The sequence below is a fragment of the Genypterus blacodes genome, unplaced genomic scaffold, assembly GCF_046128005.1.
Source record: "Genypterus blacodes isolate CSIRO-AG114 ecotype Tasmania unplaced genomic scaffold, CSIRO-AGI_Gbla_v1 ptg000119l_1, whole genome shotgun sequence".
In the NCBI taxonomy this organism is placed as follows: Eukaryota; Metazoa; Chordata; class Actinopteri; order Ophidiiformes; family Ophidiidae; genus Genypterus; species Genypterus blacodes.
This window is the reverse complement of record NW_027466922.1, coordinates 153,225-174,801: the sequence shown is the minus strand read 5'-3', so window position 1 is coordinate 174,801 and position 21,577 is coordinate 153,225.

The following is a 21,577-nucleotide window of genomic DNA, read 5'->3' as shown; positions in this document are numbered from 1 at the left end:
CTGCAGCTGAGCCTGGAGCTGAGCCTGAGCAGGTGGAGGCACTGCAGCACATACGGCTCTTTATTATCACATATATATAAATACATATCCTATAGACTGACGGGGATGAGACTCTATCAAAGCCACAGCACAGAATCAAAGCGTGTCAGATAATGAATCGGAGTGTGTCGGTCCTCACAGATGTGGAGGAGACGGCAGGAACACAGAGTTCAGACATCCTGATGCGCGGCGGCGTGTGGGAGGATTTATTGCCGTATTGATCCAAGCCCGCTGTGAAATAACTGCACGGTGGCAAAATGGAGAGAGCGGCTAATTGATTTGATCTCCAATATCTCATATAGGGGCGAAGCAACCACGCCCAGAACGGGTTTGATGTGGGAGCATCGTGTTTACACAGCAGCTGATGCTCTGATGACCACAGACACGCAACGACAGGAGGAGAGACTGAGCCTGAAGGTCAAGATCAAGCTCTCTATTATCAACCTATGATCCAGGTTTCATGATTCCAGGAAAGAATCTGTTTCAATTTGGTTTGTTTACATTTTGGCCAGTAGCTTCTGAACAGGAAGTATTTGTAGCCCCTCCCACAATTGTATTCTATTCTTTACAAGTCACAGTTAATAATGTTTGCAAGAGGCATCAGAGGGACGGAGCTCTAGCTGGGGGACAGTTGGGCCTTGGTGGAGGTATGCACTCATCTAATATTGATCTAACATTCTATTCTCTCCCCACACAGTCAGAACTCTGCTGCTATATTAGTCTAACACAAAGCACTCACACTGCACCGAGGCGTTGTTGCAGCAGGGGGCAGTGTTGCTCCGTGCTAAACGGCGGTGCGACCCCAGCGGGCAGCAGGTGGCAGCGTAGCTTCATCACGCCGTCAGTCGTGTGATTTTTGTGGGCCACTCCAGGGAGCTGCAGAGGACTCAGAAGGCCCGGCACAGAGAGGCTGCAGAGACACGGGGGGACCAGAGGGGGCAGTGTTGCCACGGAGGAGGGGTTCAAAGTGAGGAGGAGGAGGAGAGGGATGAATAGAAGGGGGGGGAGGGGGGGGGGGCGGGGGCGTAGGTGTAGGGGTGTCAGAGGGATGAAATGGGAATACAGGTTGGAGGTCAGACCGAAGGGCAGAGTGTGTGAGCGACAGAGATTAAGCGGGCTGGAACACATGAGACGCAGAGGATAGGAGCCGACTGCTGATTTAAGACGAGGATGCGCTGAGGGCTTGGGTGAGGGGGGTGAAGGGGGGGGGGGGTTTCCGCGTGGTTGTGCCGCGGCGTCGGCCCGCTTCCCTCTCCGCAGGCTTACGAGGGAATTCTTCCTAATTGAATTATTAATGCCGTTTGATTAGATGGTTGAATGCCGCACAACTGGGGGTTCGATTCCAGGAAGGGCGGAATAAATCCTGGCGGCAAAATGAGCAAAGCCCGTTTCTTCCCCCCTTATTAACGCCGCCGCCGCCATCGCTGCGGTGCCCTTGAGCAAAAAGCGGCCCTGTAAGCCCTGCCAGCACAGATCCATGAATCAGAGCGGCGTGGATAAATAAAGATGGAAGCTGCATCCTGACCCCCGGCTCAGGTGACGGCTCTGATCGCTCCACAGAATCAAACTCCATGTGCAGCCATCTCTGATTCGGCTCATCTGGCTGGCTCGCCCTCTCCACTATCTCCTCTCCCTCTCTCTCCCTCTCTCCCTCTCTCTCTCTCTCTCCACCCTATCACTCTGTCTGATGCACCGCCGATAGCATGGAACCTAATGCATATTTTTCCATGCGCATTAATAATCATTTGCATACAGACAGGAGGACAGATAGAAGAAAGAAAGAAAACAAAACAATCAGAACTTCCTCAGCTTGTTTTTTCCCTGATGTGCCTCGCATGACTGACTCCGCCCCCCTGGCACCTATTTCTTGTTTTCTGACAACGCGACACACTGCCACTATTGTACAATTAACCAAATGACCCCTTAATCACGCGTCGGTGCCGTCCGCCCGTCTGCGATGGAAACAGGCAACATCTGATCGCTCACTTCAGCCGATCACCCACAGCAGAACATAATGGAAACCTAATGAAGTGGAGGGAACGCTCCTGATATTCCGTTCTCTCACATTAAACAAAAGCAGAGCCTAAACAGAGGTGCTGCTGCTGCTGCTGCTGCTGCGTGAGGCGGTTAGATAAACAACACTGGGACAGGAACACACTCTGCTGCGGCTCTGCGTTGCTGTAGGAGGAGCGGCGGCGGCGGTGGTGGCGGTGAAGACGCGGCGATGGAAGGAGCAGATTTCCGGTTTTGTGTGCGTTTCTTCTTTTCCAAAGCTGCTCATTAATTTTCATTAAGTGCTGTCAGTAAGGACCATTAACCAGGCGGGAGAGTAATCACCTCCCCAGAGTGGTGACCTGTTTCTGGGACAGGGAAGGGTTAACAGAACCAGGACACCTCAGTTACACCACACACACACACACACACACACACACACACACGCAGAATGCTTCCTTTTCATTTGGTATCAACCCTGACAAACACTTCCTGTAGGGCCAAAGCACGTATGCGTGTGTGTGTGCGTGTGTGTGCGTGTGTGTGTGTGTTCTAACATTATGAAGTTGGCACGGCGATAGAGGACAATCTGACTAAGTGAAAGCAACTTCAGTCACTCTAATCAAAAATAGCAAATGATGCTCCGCAGCTTGAGAAGTGATAAAATATTATACGAGTCGCTCCATAATGTTGGAAACAGACAGACAGTGTTCAAGGTGGATCACGCACGCACACACACACACACACACACACACACACACACACACACACACACACACACACACACACACACACACTTCTTCCCTTTCAGCTAGGATACAATATTAATCTGAGTTGGTTCGGCCTGAGCCTTACCTTTATTCTTTCCCTCTTCTTCCCTCTGCAGCTCCATGTTTGACTCTGTGTTCCTTAAAAAGATTCCATTGTTTCTGCACGGAGACATTTTTAAGCAGGGTTTATAAACTAATAAGAGCACTTTGTGTAAAGGTCAGCGAAAAAGAAGAAAAGCAACAGCAGCTTTTCACGTTTGTGCTGATTCAGACGTGACATTCATGTGAGGGGAGAACAAAAACAAACACAAACAAAAACACCAGCAAAACAAAAACACAAGACCTTGATTTCTCAAAAGATTTTTCAAAACAAGATTTTTCTAATTTCAGCCCCCCTCATGTTGCCTCATCTTCTTCACTCTCCTGCCTTCATTTAGCTGTGAAGTCATTTAAACCAGCTTCGACACAAATGTATACTTGTGCGTCATCGGCGTATCTAGAGATCAATACTGTATCTTCTGATGATATCACCCGGGAGAAACACACACGGCCCTGATGCATCATAAAGAGCCTGCGCATAATGACCTAATTTAGCTTTCTATTGTGTGTCTGCCCACATGAGGAACGCTCAATACTCCATCATCGATTCTCTTTTTAGCTCCGTTGTGTTTCTAATATGAGTCGATTTAGCTTTTACAGAAACACGCCATGTGATCTCTCACTTAATCTCTCCTGATTATCCCAGATTACTACGCCGTATACATGAGGATGAGATATGTATAGGGAAAGATTTAACCGCCGCAGTATCAGCACGCCACAGTATGCTGCTCTGCTATCGTGCTAAGCTTCGGTGTCGTGGAGAAGTTTGCACTGATTAGAACAATGGAGCCACTTGGCAGGCGGGGATCGCGCGTAGTTAAGTTAGGAAATCCACTGCAGACTGGATTCGGGGGGGATTATGTGGGCCACTTTCTCCTCACTAGTCTGTGCATGGATTATCCAGCGTATATGACACGCTCGCCGAGTCATTTGGTGAAGGTTGAGAAAGGCTTTAGGATTAGAGGAGCTAAATCTGCCCCCTATGAGCCGTATGGAGGCTGTGTCTATCCACGATCCATCAGTGTCAGAAACACAGAGCCAGGGAGCAGCTGTCCATAGAAGGCCAGCCGATTGGTTTGATACAGGTGAAAAGTGATGTATGATTGCCCGAGCCGGCCTATCACTCTGCGTCTGTCAGCCGGCCGGGGCCAAAGGGACCCGGCGGCCATATTAGACCTTGATTTCTCGGCTCTCTAAGGGTTCGGCTGCCCGTGTTGCTATCTTGGTCCCGTCTGCTTTCGGTCGCGTTGACGATTCACCTCCTGCCCTCGCTCCTTATTTGAGCAATCTCATAAAGATACTTAGAGGTGGCAGTGTGACCCCTCCAGTCCGGGGCTGTTGTGTATTTATGGAAGGTCTTCACCCGCACAGGGGGAACTGCAGCAAATTGGCTGGGATGCAATCATTGTTTGCAACGGGGGAGCAGGGAAAGTTCAAGAATGGTATAGGCAAGGAAAATTACATTTTAACATCTGCTGCAATTTGCACAGGCCTAGCATCACCAGGGGACCCCGTGTGATTTAAGAATTACCCCCCGACGTCCTCTTCATACAGGTGACCTCACACAAAATAAACAGTTTCACTCCAATTTATAGATCAAATCCCCAAGGAGCGTTGCCAATCGCGGGCTTGCTGCTCCTCTAAATGGGTTTTTATGCTGCAGAGGAGCGTTCCTGCGCCGCTGAAATTGCTATCAAAGGTGCATTTAAATATGCAACCGCAGCCCGCGCCCGTATCCACCGGAGCAGATGCACAGAAACGGCTCAGAATAAAAGCAGGAAGCGGACGGCCATTATGTGATCAGAGCCGCTGTGTGTTCTCTGCTAGACTGAAGGTAATTAGCTGCGGAATTTAGACTTTACAAAGGAAACGAAATGAAATTAAGATTGAAGTCGACAACTGTGATTAGTGGAATTCACATGAGGTCCCCAGGTGATCATCAGGGACGTTAGCAGCGAGGATTGAAATACAAACCTCTCATTTTGGATCCAAAGCAGAAACACAAAGACACATTTTCATGACTCAATCTAAAATGTGATTCTGCAACACGACTGCCAATTAAAGAACTCCTCCAAAGTCTCCGAGAGGCAGCGAATCAGGCCAGCTTTAGTAAACACCACAGGATATCTAAGAACACTTGACTGTGATCAGATCATGTCCATGTTTAATAAAGGAAGCGAGTCGGCTGCACACTCCATATTCAAGCACGTCGGTACGAAGCCTCGCTGCAGCCGGATCATTAGAAAGCCTTGATTTATGCTCGGCAGCAGGCAGCTCCTGTCTCCGGCTCATATTGATATGTACAACATGCCTAATTCCTATTGTTGTACACCATCAGCAACCGTCTCCCATCATTATCATCATATCAGGAACACGGAGGGGGGACGTTTGGTGTCGGTGCTACGTGGCGTCTGTGTTTGGAGAGGAAGGCTCAGTGTCGCCGATGACAAACACGCACTTCTCCAAATGAAACACGGGAGCTTTTGTTTTTCTTTCATAGCTCCATCTCCGGAGGATTACTAGACAGGAAAACCAACAATGCACAATCATTCTGGAGGATTTGTGCTTCGCCTCCTGGACACAAAATCCTCTGCTACATAATTTGTGCATTTTTCTGTACAATATTTCATACGGAGTGTGACTGAGAATGGAGGGATGTCTGCCAGAGAGAGACTGAGTAATGTGGATGGCTCATGAGATCTCATCCATCCACAATGAAGCTCCTCCTTTAGGTCGGTAACCATCTTGTGTACTGGAAGCTTACTTGTTGTCGTCCCCGCTGCATCTTTTACCTTCACACTTCTCCCCTGCGTGCCTCCATAAATGATCCCAGACTCCCTGAACACACTCAGATCTGCAGCCCCCTTTGTTGGTTGAATACTAAATAATAATCCAAAGAAGGATTTCTGATTTCTTATTGATTTAGCTTCTATTTCCTATTAAAGATGATATCACTGCTGCATCCCGAGCAGCTAGCTCCTCAGTCTGACAAGTCGCACACACAGGATTGTACCGCACTCAGCAGACGGTCCCATCTGGACCGGCTTTTTCGCCGTCTCAGAGGCAGATAAGAGCCCAGCGGCAGGAAGCGGCTGCTCAGAATCAGATTTAGAGATGTTGTCTTACACTGTAGACCAATCGTTAATCCTCCAGAAGCCTTGTTTTTGTTTTAGATCACAAACAGACATTATCATTATTTGTGCGAGCGTGGTATCGTGGTTTGCCGCTGCGTACGCGGGGCCGGGGAGCGACGGAACAGCCCGTGTAGCTGAGCCTGTAATGGATCAGGGGGGGGAAAACACTGCTTGAATGAAGTCTATTGATTTCTCAGGATCTCTGGTATGATCACACAAGCACAGCGTCCAGAAAGTGACAAGATTTTTCCAAGGCTGAGTGATTTCTCTCTGTGTGTGTGTGTGGGTGTGTGTATAATGGAGCCTTTGGAGACGAGAGTATCTAGTATCTAAAATGAGACTCCCGTGTTTGAGAAACGTGACGGTTTAAAACTGCAAAGGTTAGCAAAGGTCAGAGGAAAGAAGTTAGCATATTAGAATCCTGCATAAAGGATGAAAAATAGAGGAAGAGAAGGAGTTGGCGACGGTTGGATGAATGTGAAACGTTCTTTGATTGTGATTCGACAGGATCGATCCCTCAAAACGCTGCGATAGAACGGAACGGCGGTGCTGCGTCTGCGGTCAGCGATCGTAGGTTTACGTTCACACAGTGAGCGACGTCCATGAAAGCCTCGGTCACCTCCTTCCATGTCAGCGCTCATTAACCTCTGCTGACGGATGATTTATTACCGAAAAACATCGATTTCGCCCGGAGTCCTGCTTACTTAAAGGTGTCAATCAATCGGCGCAACAATTACCCCGCGTCACGCTGAACGGGACGCAAACAGTTACATCATCCTCCCTCCCTCTCCCAGCTCGGCCTCTCGCCGCCTCGTCCCCATCACGTCTCCCGTTTTGTCTCCAGAAATTAAAGCGCGGCCGTGTCGAGCGTTAGTTTGATTAAATCACACCTCGGCGGTCACAAACACACGCTTATCTCTCTCTTTCCCGCCCGCTGCAATAAGCTCTCATTTTACCCCCGTGTGCTTCATCAAAGACGCTTCCTCTCACCTCAAGGTTTGAATTCTTTATCTGCCTGTTGGGAACATTAAAGCGGGCCGAGCATAGAATTGCCTCTTTCATGTGTACATTGGGCTCCTGTTTGAACAAGATGTAATGACATTGTCTGCTCGTTTCCATGGTGCCAGAAGGAGACCAAACTGTGTGTGTCTGTGTGTGTGTGTGTGTGTGTGTCTCTCTCTCTCCGACTGACACACCTTCCTCTACTCCTCTTCCTCTTCTTTATTCATTCCCACACTTCCTTGTTCTTTGTCCTTGCTGGTAACTGTGATAAGTCTGTTGTACCAATAACATCAAAAGCGCGACTCCTTGTTTGATCGTCTGAATACCAAGCAGTGTGTGTCAGCTTCTTTATGGAGATATTAGATATGGACCGTGTGGGGCTAAATGGAGCTATTTAAGCAGATAGGAAGACCTCCAGAAGCTCCCACACACTGCGGCTGCCGGCACAAAGGGACGTCAGATCCAGCTAGACGACGGGCCGATGTGACGTCTGCTGCTGCTGCTGCTGATCAGAACAGAACAACAGCGAGGAGGAATCTCAGCCTTGTTCCATCCAACAAAACGGCTCCAGGCATGAATATTTGTGGAGGAGGAGCCTTCACCCGTCACGCCGCAGCCTCTCGGTTGATCTGGGATCCGACTCGGCCGTAGAAAAAACACGATTTCCTCCTCGCGTTGTTGATTTGCTTCTGTGCTTTTGGGGTTACAGCCCTCTTGCATCATTCCAACTTGAATTGAAGTTCAGATAACCGACTGCTACCTTGACATGCTCCTGTAAAATTCATACAACTTGGGATTCCTTGATCCCTCTCCATGATGGTGAGGTGTTCAGGCCCCGAGGCAGCGAGCAGCTCCGACCCGAGCAGCTCCATCCATCAAACATCATGATTCATAGTTTGCTGCATCTCTGCCAAAAAAGTATCTGCAGCACGTGGAGCCATGATCTACTCTGCTCTGGCTCCACTCTGTGTTTGTCCTTTCATTCGGCGGCCGTACCTTCACCTCACAGCTCTGAACGTAAGCAGGAAACACGGCCAGACTCTTGTTTCTGTGTGTGAATAACTGAAACGTCAGCAGAACGTTTTTAAGGAGAAATGAAGGCTTAACACTCTGAATACTGAATCCTGCTTGTCGGCGAAGATAAAACTAAATGTTGTCCCAGTCCCAGCTCTGCATCACTTTCTCAACTTGGAGGTTGATCATTCTGGAGCTCTGAGTTCTGTGTGAGGCTCCATTAAGTTCCTCCATTTCCTCCATTTGTAAAGACAGTTTGTCTTCCTGTGGACTGGTGAGCATGCAGGCCTTTAGAAATGCATTTGGATTGCATCACTACAGTTCTTCCTCACACCTCACATCTGATCTCTGCTGTGTGGGAGAAGCTTCATGACACCGACGACTGTGAACATGAGCTGCTGGATGACAAGAACCAGGATTGTCCTAACTTTAGATCAGACAGATTGCGTTTGTCTTCACCGACGCAATCCACACAGCCAGACCAACAAACAACAACATCTACACCAGGGTAATCATAGCTTTCCAAACAAAGCAGCGCATGTCCCCTGCTGAGGGGAAACACTGCCATGTGATCCAGGCTGTGTGAGCTGTCAGGCCTGAGGCGGTGCCACAAAGGCACCATGGAGGCCCAGCGATCAATACTTCACTCTGTATGAGGCAATAGGCATTAAGTACCCCTCTCTCTGCTCCCCAAGGAAAAGAGCAAACTTATCAATCAAAACCCAATCACCCCCACCCACTACACCCCCCCACACACACACACACACTCCAGCCATAGGCCCTGCAGTCAGAATGCTTCATCTTAATATTCTCTTTAGTTATTTACTTCAGATAGGTATATTTTGTTTGTAAACGACCTTTGTAAAGGTTGAGCCTGGTATGGATCCAGCATGGAGCCACTCAGGCCTCGGCGTGTGGAGGAGTTTATGAGAAGAGATCTTGCAAATAACTGTTGACAGGGCAGAGGGCATTCATCAAGGAAACAAGCTGCAGGAGCGCCGAGCAGCGGCGTTCGGGCCTGGAATGAATCTCATAGAAACAAATCTAATCTAAGCGCAGCCAGAGAGGCCATTTATAATGTTAAGATCACAGCGAGGATCCACAGAGAGAGGAGAGGGAGGAGGGAGGGAGGCAGGTAGACAGAGACCGAGCGCTACCAGCAGCAAGAATACACTTTGTCTGGAGCGTTCGGGTCTTTTGAGAACGCCGCTCCATTGTGGTCTGAGGAGCAGGAAGCGTTTAGAGGCGGAGCTCCCTCCTGCTGCGGTTTGGGGCGCTTAAAGCCTCGCCGTCAGTTCATACCGCCAGCGACTGCCGGGCGTTTGGGGGCCTCACACCTCGGCACCGCCCCCGTCTGCTGACAACAAGCTCTCGCGGGGGAAGGAGGCGGCGGCGGCGCTGGCTGGCGGCGGCGGCTGGTAACGGAGAACAGAAGCACGCTCCCGTCTCTCCCACGGCGCGTCTGGAGGCCAAAACGCGGAGGAAACTTCTAAAAATGGAAACGCCAGACAATATATGGAACCCCAGTCAGACATTGACCCGGCAGAGAAGTGATGAAGGAGGAAAGCAGCGTCTCTACAGGAAGTATGGCTCTTATCCACTCTGGCTGATGACAAATCTATAGATGCTGGTGAACACGGGGGCACACGCCAACATTTCTTACTTATTTCTCATTTTTTAAATAAATCTTCCAATGATTATTGAATGTTTTGAGGTGCAACAGTAACTTAAATGTAACTATATTGATATTGTTGTGATAAACAGTACAAAGGATGAGACAAAGGATCCAATATGGATCAATAATGAGCTATTTCTTTGATTGATTGGTCTTTATTTGGTGCATATTGGGGTTTGGCTCCGCCTCAGCTCTGTAATATAGTCTGATCCTACCAGATGAAGTGTCAGGAAGAGAACTCTCAACGTATTCTGCAGTAGTTTGCACCAATAAAGTGGCATCAAACTGAAAAATCCAGAGAATCTTCTTCACTTTTTGTGTGCAGGCATGAGTCTAATTTGGACATTTTGTTTCCGGGGGTTACAGCAGTGAGAACGTCACTCTGATGCAGACGATCAGATTCAATAAAGAAAGAACAGAAAGGAAAGAGAAGACGAGAAAGCGTTTCAACCCCAAACGTTTCAAGTAAATTGATGTCAGAACCTCCTCCCGGGTGACTGATGGCTCATTGATGTGCGCTTGCTAAGCAGGATAATTAGGAACAGGGAACGTTCCTTTCTGTCGTTCCCATTTTCCCCCCACTGATGCAAATTGCTAATCATGAAACAAGCCGATCCCGTTGCACGCCAGCTCGCTCAACCGCTCCCCCGCCGGCAGCCTGAGAGAGAGAGGAGTTCACACTTCAGAGTCTCACGACCACCTCGGGCCGCTCCATCACCAACCCTCGCCCGGCCAAACATACAGGGCCTCTCTCATCTCCGAGCTCCCTGTGTAATCCCAGATCAAAGGTCCCCGAAGAAGCCGGAATGGATTCTCCGCTCTAACAAGCACGCGCTCTCAGATGGAAAGAAATTGAAGCCATTTTTTTCTTTATCTGCCTTCTGCAGGTTAGCTCGCTCGCCGCACTCGCAGATAGACGACCGGGGCGGCGATACGGGCGTCGGCCTCGCTCAAGGCCAGACACACGGGTTGATAGGACGGACGGGACGACTGTCTCTCTCTCTCTCTCTCTCTCTCTCTCTCTCTCTCTCTCTCTCTCTGGACCTTTGATGTCTGTTTTCCGCAGCCCCCCTGGAGTCACAACTCACGATAAGCAAAACGCTGTGAAATAAATTCTAAAGGGAATGAGGTGTCGCACAATTACACACCGGCCTCACAATCTAGACCAGCAAAACCTATGGAGATGGGTTTAGTTTGGGGTGAATGCCAAACAATCAACCAATCAATTCACCCCAACAACCAGGATCATGATTGTTTCACACACTGCATCAAACCAGAGCCGTGTTTGATGTTTGGAGCTGTGGAAACTCACTAAATGACTTCTTTCATCCTGGAATGTGATGAATTCTGCCAAAGGGCTTGTAAATGTTCCACAAAATGGAAAAATTCCTGCACAGTGAGGCTTTTTCCCGCTCACATTGGATCCATATACATGTACAAATGGATTTGAGGATTCACCAGAGGGGGTCGACAGAAGGAGGAGGGGGATTAAGGGGAATCTTTGAAAAACTGCAAAATCCTACATTTCTGCTGAGTGACATGATTGCAAAACACACAGAACTCAACTCAACTGAACTGCAAGTGTGCATTGTACACACACACACACACACACACACACACACACACACACACACACACACCGAGCTCCCAGCTGCTGTTTATTAATACAGTTTGTGATTCGGTATTTGATGTAAAATAATGAATGAATAATGAACGGAGATAATTAGTTTTGTGAAAATGGAATCTGAGCCGGATGTTAAACATTGATTTCGACCTCAATATCTGATATTCACGTCCCAGAGAAAACTCAACTAAAGCAAAGCAAAGCTGAGCTGCTGCGGTTTCTCCCCCTCAGCGTCTCCACACTTTGGCTGAGTGGCTTTATGGAGACTGTAACTTAATTTGGGCTTAGAAAAGATTCCTTAGTGGCTGTGAGCAGATGTGCTGTGCATAAACCATGAACTGCTCCCAAACCGGGGCACAGAACACCGCCACGTGCCGCGCCGGGAAGTGTTGGTGATGGATTCAGCCCGTAGACGAATGAATTGACACACAGACACACACACATACACACATATGGTGCGTGTGATGCAATATTTACGCTTGTAAAATGTTTCAGCCTCACAGAAAAGAAAAAAAAAAAAACCTGACAGGACTGCAGTCTCCCAAAAGACACAGCTGGATGTGTGTGTGTGTGTGTGTGTGTGTGTGTTAGCGGTTGCTATGCGAAATCCTGTGGTAACCAGGGAGCTTTAGGTTCTTTCCTTTTCTTTTGCATGTGTTCCACTTTTGTGATAGAAGCCTTTCAGTCCACGCACGTTCTCTGTTAATCATCGGCCCAAAAGCGATGAAGCCCTGGGAGACGCTTCCCCGCGTTGCTCAGTCGTCGCCTGTCGGCCTGTCGCTCTCTCTCTCTCGGCCTGTCTCTCTCTCAAACTAGAGCCCCCCCCCAAAAAATAAGGAAAAAGAATCAAGGAGAAGCTCAGTGCGACGGCGGGGAAGGGAGAACTGGAGATCAGAGGACGGGAATTCTGGCCGGCGTTCAGACTCTCTGTGTTTCAAGCTCGGGAGCCTTTGAAACCCAGACGGGCCGACTGGCAGCCGGATCTGAAGTGTGTTTGCGGGAGGGACGAGGACAAAAAGGAGCGCAACAGGAAACATCCCAGAGATCCAAAAGGCAAACAGACTCAATAAAACATCAGTCGACAGCCCCGCCCCCCAAAAAAACACATAGTCACCGCTGGGAAGCGATGACAAGGCTTTGAAGAATTCCCACAGTTCAGTGCAAAAAGGCCACAATTGCAAAATCCAAATCAAAAGTATCCTGATTACACGGCAGGTTGTTGTAACGGCGTCCTAATCGCTACCGAGTCTTCCACGTAAAAACCTGTTTACCGCGTCTCCCGTCTCCGGCGCCGGAGTCTTTCTGGAGTTGTTTACAGAACGCAGAGCTCATTACGGGAGGGGAACTATTTTCCGCTCCACGTGGGATGAGATGCGATGACAAATTAGCGCCCCTCCTGCAGACTTTCACACCGCTAAACATCCTCGCCTCAGCGGGGGGTCGCACTTCCTCCGCGGCTGCTAACGACGCCGAGCGAGAGACGACGCCAACCTGAACGGTTACGGCGCAAAGCGGGTCGGGGGGGGGACAATTCTGGCGTATCAAAGCAGCAATTTCTTTCTAAGGAAAGCGATACGTGTTGATGCGGTTTGTGGTTTGTGAGGGCGCGTCAGGGCGAGCGATGTAAACAAACCTGTGCCATGACCGTGTTGAACACAGACACACACAGACAGAGACATGCTGACATCTGACTGTAGAGATACACACACTTCCTCTCTACCTATAGCTGAACCTCTGACGCAGGACTCTGGACGGTTATGTAATCCCATTGATTATCACAGAAAGACTTTACGGTTGCCGAGCGAGAGATCGTTTTGCTCGGCTCGTCTCTTTTTGTTGCTGTATCTTTTTTTTTTTTATCGTTTATCGTTCCGTCATTTTCATTTCGGTTTATAGAGAGTGTAGAGTGACGCAGTACATTAAACTTTACAAAGAGAAAAAGGCTTTAAGAGTTCAAGCGGAGGACGCCGGCCCGACATTCATTCCGCTCCTAATTTCATTGGTCTGTACAAATCAAAGTGATCAGGTTCAATTATAGTAAATATAAGCAGTGAGCAAATGTATTTTACCACATTTAGTTTACAGATCTAAGACTAAATCTCCTGGTTGACCTATTCCGACTGTGGGATTCCTGTTATTCCGGGTATAAACACGCAAACGGTGAAACCAAGATGTGGATTAGAAGTCGTTCAGTCGTAACCACACGAGTGTACCGAGCCGGATGAGGCTTCACTCACGCTTTGACTCCACTCCACTTGTGGGAACGCGAACCCTGCTGAGGCGATACAGGCGGCAGCCCGGGATAGGAATCAACATGATGAATAACATGCAGGGAGAAATGGCAACAAAAATAAGACAAAAAAGCTGCGTGTGGGTGTGAAATGGAAACAAACAGAGAGCTCATCCTCAGCAGGTGGGCGGCCACGGGGGCGGAGGAGGAGTTAGTGAAGGTACAGCGGCGAGGGGAGCGGCGAGCGATCAAACACCAACACGCCGAGGGGACGCGAGCGCAGAGAGGACTTTACATAAGAGGCACACACACACTCATTTACAAGCAGAGAAGCAAAAAGGCCCAGTATTGTGTTTCCTGCCACGTCCATCCATTCGTCTGTTAGATGGATGTCTCAAAAAGTCACGGATGGACTGGAACCCATTATAGTTTGGTATCGGGTGGACACCATTGCATTTTGGGCCATAAGTCACAGAGTCTGAACGTCTCCAGGATCGCTCCATCGATACACAATACCAGATCCAGCTCCAGTCCTGATGTCTGAGGCAGAAGTCAAGAGGAGATAAAAGGTACATGTACAGGAGCTCAGAATCAAACCGCCAACCTGCCAATCCCTAGAACATCCCATGGTTGGAGAGGAGACTCCAAATGAGTCGCCGGGCAAACTGAGGCCAATCTGCCATGATGAAAATGAGTGAAAAGCCTGATTGGCTCTCCTCCATGTGTGAATCAAAGGGCGCTCATCCATGGCCTCACACTCATTCATAAAACAATGTTTTCTTAAACACTCCATTAGCGAAGCCCTAGTAGGAGACTCATCTCTGCGGGTTTTGTTCATAAACTCACTGTGCCATCTCATAAATTCAGTTATGATATTGTTAAGGGTTGAATGAGAGTAAATGCTATCTGGAGGGAAAAAAGAGCTGCGATAATTGTTTCCTGTCAATACGGGCACCAACAAACTGTGGCTGTGAGGAGATAAACAAAGCTTTCCTTCTCCATATGTACACACATATGCATACATACATACGCACGCAGACACACTAACTGGATACACGTCACACAGGCGCACGGAGAGGGATAAGAATAGCTGCGTTAAGGGTTCTCCATACTGTCCACAGAGGAAAACAAGAACCACTTAGAGTTCATTCAGCAAACTGAACAATACGCCTACGTGCCGCTGCCATATGATTACCATGTGGATCGACTGTATGCCACAATAACAGATGAAACTTTATTGATTTCTACGTGAGGTAATTGCAGCAGCAGAGGTGATAGAACTCAAGACTGGAGAAGAAAACAGAGGAAGGACTGGAGTGAAGCTACAGACGCGGTGAGAAACGTGCAGGTTTCATTATAAACCTGATGAATGCAGCGACGGTAGAAGTCCGGATATGAGCTGAGTTTGATGATAGACGACACGGAGCAACGGGCGAGCGACAGCGGGGGACAAATGTGTGTAAGAGGCGTCGCTGTTTGACCCTCTGCGATGGCCGATAGCTAAGCTGCGACGCGCTTCCTTTGTCCTGAGACGGCCTGAGAGGAAGAGGCTCTGACGGCGGCCTCTGCTGCAGATATGAAACGATACGGAGCTGCGGGGATTAACCTCTCCTTCTCTGTTTGCCTCTCGATGTTTATCTGGCAGACTCTCCCTCCTGACTGTCCTCCTGTTTGAGTTGATTCATTGATTTGGCCCTGTAGGCGAAGGCGAGAGTGCAGCGGCGGCAGGATGAAGCACTTGCTGAGGGGACAGGGACATGATTGTGCCTAAGAAGGAGAAATTACAGCTTGTTATACAATTTGCAGCCGGCGGCGGCTCGCGTCCTGGATGAGGGCACTTTAGAGGGTCAGAGGGTGAAATCCCCCAAAACTGCCCGGGCTAAGGGAACGACTAACACACACAGACACACACACACACACACACACACACACACAAACCCTTCTGGTCAACGCAGAGCAACACACTTAAAGGAACATTGCTAACTTAGTTTCATGCTGGCAGGCGTGTTTGTAGCGTCCACACTAACACTGAGACGCACACGCCCGGGTGAATCATCACAGCAGCCACAGCAGCCTAGTTTTACAAGCAAAGTTAGAGTTTGGCTGAGTTTCCTGTTCTCCTCCTGCCTCTGGGGAGCGTCACTAAGGCTCCATATGCGCATATGAAGTATCTATAAATATCTGCGGATCTGCGCATTTGTACCTGTCCGATATTCACAGCCTAGCATGTGAGCTCAGGAACGGTAAGGTAGGAAGATCATCGGATACTCTGGGTAACGACAAAGAAGATATAAGAGAAGAAAACACTTCTAGAGGAGCAAGCTGGAATGTGATTGGCTAATTGGATGATGAATTACACTAAATAATAGAGATTCATTCATACAAGCTGAGGTACTGTTGTGCCTCTATTGCTACACGTTAGAACAAAGGAAACATTAGAGTCCACCTGATCCAGATCAATAACAGGATGGAGGAGGAATGATGCCTATTGATGATCCATCTGAGGATAAACACCCCTGAATATGAAACATTCTCTGTAGATTGATGTTATGGTTTCCTCTCCAGGTTATTGAGGGAGAGAGTGAGGGAATAAACTCACATCCACATTGAGATCTAAATCTGCCAGAACACGGCGCTAACTCTTCCCCCACCCGACTCTCACCTATCTGCCAGACTCCAGCAGAAGCCCTGAGGTACTTTGTGTCGTACCCAGGCTGAGCGATAGCGTCTGAGGCTGCGAGCTGCTTCCTCTGAAGTCTCTGCTCAGATCTGTCTCGGTCGGAACAGACTCATCAGCCTCATTTGACACAAACTACCTTTGATTTGGTGCCATGTCGACTCTAATCCTCCAACAATCAGGGTTATTTTGGTGAGATTTAGGTCATTTAGGTTCTTTCTCCCTCTCAACCTTCACTTCTCTTGTTTCATTACCAACATTGTGGCTAAATGAATGGAGATATATTCATGTCTTATAGATTTTGCACTCCTATACGCTGCACCTCAGCGGTTTGCCATGCGGCTCTCCACTCACGTCACACACTCCAACTTCCAATATTTCACATAATTGGGACATTGTTGTGTTTTATCCTCACCATTTGGCAATCTCATAATGCCGTGACTTTTAAAAATCTATAATTCAGATGAGAGATTGAGTGACTCACACACACACACACACACACACACACATACACACACTAACACACACAGAGAGGCTGAGCTGTTTTCTCCCAATGGCCTTTTGAAATTCAGCCAAGCAAAATCTCAGTTAATTAGAAGTGAACAAAGAGAGGAGGGAGTGAAGGAGGATCAGCGAGGCTGACGCCGGTTCTCTGGATCCGTTGTGGGCGGCGGCTCCGTGGCGCCGCAACCAGCCCACAAACACTTAAGGGATTGTAAAGCTGATGCACAGAAAGTGAAGGTGGGAGACGTTAGGATCCGGCGTTTAAATCCGTGTGTACAGCGTCTGCCCAGAGACTCAATGTGAGTGTAAGTGCACGAACGTACAGAGGTCTGGGTCAATAACTATGGAGACTCGCTGATCTGGCCTCAGGCACCATGGAAACCCAAACTCCAGGGGACAAAATGCAAAGACACATCTCAACAATCATACTTCCATCTTATAGTTACTTGCCTTTGTGTGTGGAGGTATTTCGTAGAGAACAGGAGCTCCCCAGGATACACTAGACGTGCCAAAATGCTACTTTATGATTTCATTAGCAATCAACTACGTGCTTGGAGTTTGGTGTATTTGGCACTTGTACAATATTTGATCTTTCATCAGGCAAAATATATTTCTTTGCACCCCCTTTCAGAGCTCAGCTTGATCTTGATGTAATAGTCAGCGTGTCCAAAAAGAAGCTTAAGGACTTAACAGGGTGTACAGATGGACTTAAAGACTGTAAGGACGGATCTACTCTGGAGTATCGCAATGTTATGAAACCTGCTTTTGCTCTTAAAATGCCACCGTACAATCCTAAGCCTTGTGTTCGACTTCCACAAAACCTCAATCTGGATCAGAGGCAAAGCAACACATCCAGGCCCTTTTGAAAATGATGTGTGAAAGCAGGAAACAAACCTGACAGATCCACTCACTGTTCTGTTTTTGGCGTTTGCATTGATACGCCGGTTGGAATTGTCAAATTAAAGAACAGAAAGATTGGCGTTCTTTGAAATTCAGCGCTTTTCATGCCAGTGATGCGAATAGACAAGCCGTTCCAAGGGAATTACATCTCAAATGTCAAAGCTGAGAGTCTTTCTTCTACATAAATGGAAGCATTACGTTTGACTTTACTTGGAATGTATTGTCAAGGTGTCTCCCTGAGTGTTCTCCTCTGAAGCTCATCAAACACTCGGCACTCTTCACGCATCTGTAACTCTGCTGGGCGAGAGATCGGCGCAAGGCAAACAGTTAGAGTATCTGATTACAGCTTTTTTCCACAGGAGAAATACAGCGAACGGACTCCTCGGAGTGTGCGTGTGTGTGTGTGTGTCTGCGCTATGTTGTCGCAGTAATAATAAGCCTCAGCGGGCAACCTGAGCTCTCAACGGCAACTTTCACCTTCATTTTGGCTTTGAAGGGACGGACATTTATCACCATCAGTATCCACAAGGCTCCACTGCTCATTCACACATTACCTTAATTAGGATTTTATGAGAGGTCATTCCTCTTACTCTGCCACTTAAAGAAGTGCACTGTCGACACCAGGGGGGCAAAACAAATCACATTTATTATCTCCGTTAACTCATCTAAATTCACCGTGCTCCAGAAAGCGCTAGACGAGATGTTTAGAGCACTACTGTAAAATTGGACTGTAAATGTACTCTCATGCAATTATGGGGTAATTTATAGTTTTGTGTTAACACAGCACCACCGCCATCAATCCCTCCCCCCCGTGACAACCGCCGCCATCTTCCAGCGTCGGAAGGCGGAGGCTGCTGATAACACGGCTTAAGAGCTTTATAGAGTTCATCATGTTTATGAAGTCTGAGGCCGGCGTGATGATAAGTTAGATACATGTGTGCGGTCCGGGGGGACGGCGGGCGCTGACAGTGAGGCTGAGTCTATACGAACTGCGGGCCGGAATCCGGGCTGCCGCGTCTCCATGGAGACCACGGGGAGGCAGGGAAGGCTGCTGCTGCCCATTAGCGAGTTATTAATTCAAGATGGCAGGCGGGGTCAGAGGGCGGCGAGCAGGAGAGGGACAGAGCCGTCGATGGAGCTGTGACCCTGCTACTCTATACATATTCAACTATAAGGTCCAGGAGGAGGTAAGAGAAGATGGAGAGCTGCAGATGGAGTGGATTATTGAAATATAGATACAGATATATATGTAGAGTGAAGATACAGATGTAAACAGGAACACTTAGACACAGAACTGATATCAATATGAAGTCAGTATGAAGAGATATTTTGTCTGAAGGCAATTTAAGTCCAATGCCTCAGAATTCTTTAGTTTCCATCATTATTAGATTATTTTTTATAGACTTAAATCAACACAACATCTCTTAAACTTCACCGGCTTTACAAATAGGAAAGTTGGAAACGGAATTATGCACTTTAATGGAGATAAGAAGAATCTGGAGGAAGCTTTAACAAAGATGCCTTTTGATAAATGCTTCCTCCATGTAAGAGAAGCATGATCATTTCTATCATTCCTTCACGTGTGTATTGCACATACACACATAAAGTATTCCAGTTATTAGGAAGTTATTAAGTCCCCCACCCCCTGAGCTGTAAACTTCCAGTGTGAAGCCATAAATCAAGCCCCAGCGGAGCAGACAGTGATTTGACATCCTGATTTGCCAAGTCCCACTGACAGGGAAGGAGCAATGGGAAAGAGTGTGAGCTGGCAGATCCTTGATTAATCCTGTTAGTCAAAAAGTGCTTTAACATGAGTCATTAGAGTGTGTGTGACATGTGCAGTCAATACTGAGCCAGCATCACTCACCTGTAACTGGAAACCTGCTCTGTGCCTCTAATCTACCAATCAGGCCCCATCAAATAAAGAGGGGTCTCGCTTCATCACTCGCCCCTGCAACTCAGGCAGGAGCTCGGCCATGTTACGCCACAGGCACCTCAGGGGGGAGGAGAGGAGAGGAGAGGGGAGGAGAGGAGAGGAGAGGAGAGGAGAGGAGAGGAGAGGAGAGGAGAAGAGGAGAGGAGAGGAGAGGAGAGGAGAGGAGAGGAGAGGAGAAGAGGAGAGGAGAGGAGAGGAGAGGAGAGGAGAGGAGAGGAGAGGAGAGGAGAGGAGAGAGGAGGAGAGGAGAGGAGAGGAGAGAGGAGGAGAGGAGAGAGGAGGAGAGGAGAGGAGAGGAGAGAAGAGGAGAGGAGAGGAGAGGAGAGGAGAGGAGAGGAGAGGAGAGGAGAGAGGAGAGGAGAGGAGAGGAGAAGAGGAGAGGAGAGGAGGGGAGAGAGTAGGAGAGGAGAGGAGAGGAGAGGAGAGGAGAGGAGAGGAGAGGAGAGGAGAGGAGAGGAGAGGAGAGAGGAGAGGAGAGGAGAGGAGAAGAGGAGAGGAGAGGAGAAGAGGAGAGGAGAGGAGAGGAGAGGAGAGGAGAGGAGAGGAGAGGAGAGGAGAGGAGAGGAGAGGAGAGAGGAGGAGAGGAGAGGAGAGGAGAGAGGAGGAGAGGAGAGAGGAGGAGAGGAGAGGAGAGGAGAGAAGAGGAGAGGAGAGGAGAGGAGAGGAGAGGAGAGAGGAGAGGAGAGGAGAGGAGAGGAGAGGAGAGGAGAGGAGAGAGGAGAGGAGAGGAGAGGAGAAGAGGAGAGGAGAGGAGGGGAGAGAGGAGGAGAGGAGGGCAGTAGCCATAGGGCCTCCACTGCTCTCATGGTTCATTTCCTCTCATTAGTCAAACCCAGGATCCGGGCCACAGAAGCAGGAATCTAACTCAGATCAACTGACAGCTAATCAACTCCTCATTCATATCAAATGTCAAATCAAGGCGGCGCCTCTTGGCCGGGCCGTCATTTAATCTGGTGTTACGCTCCAGATCGGTCTCCTGCTCCTCGTCTCCTCAGACCGCCGTGATGCTTTCACCACGCCGCTCCCAAAATGAGCCAATACTTCCTCATAAAGGAGCAAATGAATGATCTAATCTGCTGATATTAGATCTGTCCCATTTTGACTCAGCTGGAGGGCGAGGGAGGGGAGACAGAGAGAGAGAGAGAGAGAGAGAGAGAGAGAGAGAGAGAGAGAGAGAGAGAGAGAGAGAGAGAGAGAGAGCAGGCGAGGAAATACAAGACTAATGCACTTTTCCAGCTCGTGTCCAAACAAAGTGGAGCAAACGTTCCCTTTTCAGGCAGAGTTCCTGCGTTCCCATCATTAATCAGGAGGCGCGAAAATGGAGGCTTGCTGCTCCTCCGGTGTTTCAAAGACACACACTCCGAAGCGCAGAGCCAACAGGGGACGGCGATATATGTTATCAGCATACTGTGTGGGGGCGCGTGGCACTGCGTCTTTGTTGGCTGTGTGTGTGTGTGTGTGTGTGTGTGTGTGTGTGTACCTGCAGAGATTCCCAAATAGATTCTGCCGGCGTGAATCTACAAAGCACATTTCTACGAGTGAGAGGAGATATGAGGGTGAAAGAAGTGAGGAGGAGGAGGAGGAGGAGGGGGGGAGGAGCAAGGGCAGATTACAGTTGTTTCTGTGAGATAGAACCGCTGTCTGTTTTGTTCGGCGATGAAGAATAAAGCTTCAAAGCGTAGCGGAGGCCACAAGGCGACGTTTTTATCAGTGTTGTGCTGACGGGGCTGAACTCGCCCTCTGCGAGGCTGATGAGGAGGAATGGCCTTGCGGAGGAGCCGACCGGGTGCATCCGTATAGCTGTCATCTATCGTTTCAATCTGCTGAGTCGGCAGCTTCGGCCCCCCTACATGGATGGGAAATGACCTGTCTGCGTCTCCCTGGCAACCTCTCAGTCTTCTCCCCCCCCCTCCCCGCCCCGACTCCTCAGATCTTCCCTCAACGTAAACGATGGTAACCTCTTGATCTTCGCCTTTCACGT